Here is a 2,263-nt window from a genome sequence, read left to right as displayed (position 1 = left end):
CCGAAGGAGGCTGTGACCCCGTGTGAAGCCCGCGCTGGAGCCGGCTCCTGGCACTGTGGCCCCATGGAGAGAGGAGCCCAGGCTGGAGCAGGTTTGCTGGCAGGACTTGTGACCCCGTGGGGGACCCACGCTGGAGCAGGGGAAGAGAGTGAGGAGGAAAGAGCAGCAGAGACAACGTGTCATGAACCAACCACAATCTCTGTTCCCCATCCCTCTGCACTGCTAGGAGGGAGGAGTTAGAGAAAATCAGGAGTGAAGTTGAGCCCAGGAAGAAGGGAGGAATGGAGGGAATGTGTTTTAAGATTTAGTTTTATGTCTCATTTCCCTACTCTGATTTAATTGGGAACAAATAAAATTTCCCCAAGTTGAGTCTGTTTTACCCATGATGGTAATTGGTGAGTGATCTCTCCCTGACCTTATCTCAGCGCATGAGCCTTTCGTTGTATTTTCTTTTGCATGTCCAGCTGAGGAGGGGAGTGATTGAGCAGCCTTGGTGGGCACCTAGCACCCCGACAGGGTTAATCCACCACACAGGAATTCAAAGAGAGAATAGATAGCCAATACTTAGCCTGCTTCAGTTTGCAGTAGTTTTGCTAACTGTTCAAAATGCCTACATAGTGGGCTTGGTCAGTAGCTTGAAGTTGACACTCAAGGTTACACACCTTATTTTAGTAAGGCTTTATTATCCACAATTCACCTCTGCCCCAAATATCATCAGTCTGCAAACCCTCCTATAAAGAGTAATCACAGAGTACACCAAACCTCCTTGTCAATCTCCTGTCCTCTCCTGCTTTTTGCCACTTATCCAGTGCTCGCTATTTTTGTATGATTGAAGGATTTGTGAGACAGATTCTAGGAATCATAAATTCTTACTTCCTCATCCTTGACTGAAATATAAGATTTGGTATGTATGGAAATACAACACCTGAAAGTTAGTGCAACTACAAACAAACAAACAAACAAACAAAAAACTATAGTAAAGAAATTGCAGCAGCAATCTAAAAGACAATCATTAATAAGCTCTTGTTAGGTGGGATAAATCTGACTGACAAGAACATATTCTTAAATTGATCTTTTTACTTTATACCTATCTCCTAAAGATTTCTTAAGTCTATAGCACAGCATAACTAAGTAAATGCACTGCTGGCAAATTTACTGGCCTTCTGCAGTATAAAGTACTGATTATTGTCAGAATCTGGGTTTTGAATAATTGATTCAGGAAAAGCAATCAGCTATGGTAAACCTCATGCCATCAGACTATATTATTCCCTGACACATAATGAACTTCGTTATGCAGTCTAATTTCACATCAAATAGAAAATGCTGTAATATACACCAAAAAAATAAACCAAACCACTGCTAACCCAGATGTGTGCATTGACATTTCTAAAAAGGCATGTCTTACAGACAGTGGAATTTTCTGCTCCATCTTTCTCTATTACAAACAAAATTTAAATTACATCTCTTAAACAACCTCTTTCAAAATACATTTCTAATATCGCTATCTTTGTCACCTATGCTTTTAAGCTTTCCAAAAGACTTGCTCACATGAAATGCTCCTATCATCTGTCTCTTTCTGCAGACACTGACTGTAGAGGAAGTCCATGCACACACAGACGTTGAACTTCATCGCTTTAAGTGGAATGGGACAGTCTGCAGAGGTATCAGTCAAATTCTGAAAAGATCTACCAACTGGGGATAGTGCCACATAATGAACTCATTGGATGATTGATAGATCATAGTTGTAATTTATGTTTTCATTTGAAAACTCAGTGAAAGTCTTGATTTGAAAATACACAAAACACTTATAGACTTTTAACACAGAAGCTTGAACTTCTCTCCTGATCAGTTCTTTGTACGAACAAAGTAGCAACCACTATCAAAGACATAAATCCTCACATGAAAAAATGTTACTTTAGTAAGTCTGTTAATTTTTTATAAAACTAAATAAATTCAACCGCTTCGTTGTCAGTCAGCTGTACCCAGTTATTGAATAGATAATGAATATCTGCCTTCTGTACAGGTAACCATGGAAACCAGGCACCACGGTAAAACACAGCAGTTTTCCTCCGATATTGGAATGGGGACTACAGAACAAACTAAAGTTGCAGCAGACTGGATGTTCTGTGAATGCTCCCACTCCCAACAGAAGTATTTTCCTAAGGACTCAGAGAGGATTTAACAGGCTGGGCTGTGGAGCTCTGGCGCTGAGCCTGTGAGGCTAGCCTCATTCTTCAAAGACATCTAATTGATTAACAGCAAA

General features: G+C 40.5%; 1 protein-coding gene across 1 annotated transcript in view; it reads right to left on the bottom strand.

Annotated features, from left to right (window-relative positions):
* Positions 1-2,263, bottom strand: part of LOC104461687 (CUB and sushi domain-containing protein 3-like) — a gene marked incomplete at both ends in the record, with an annotated part of 22,404 nt that overhangs the window by 9,784 nt on the left and 10,357 nt on the right. The gene's annotated exons all lie outside the window — the stretch shown is intronic.

The sequence above is a fragment of the Pterocles gutturalis genome, unplaced genomic scaffold (assembly GCF_000699245.1).
Source record: "Pterocles gutturalis isolate BGI_N339 unplaced genomic scaffold, ASM69924v1 scaffold24101, whole genome shotgun sequence".
NCBI lineage: Eukaryota > Metazoa > Chordata > Aves > Pterocliformes > Pteroclidae > Pterocles > Pterocles gutturalis.
Note: the sequence above shows the minus strand (reverse complement) of the source record. Positions and strands in the feature narration are given on the sequence as shown.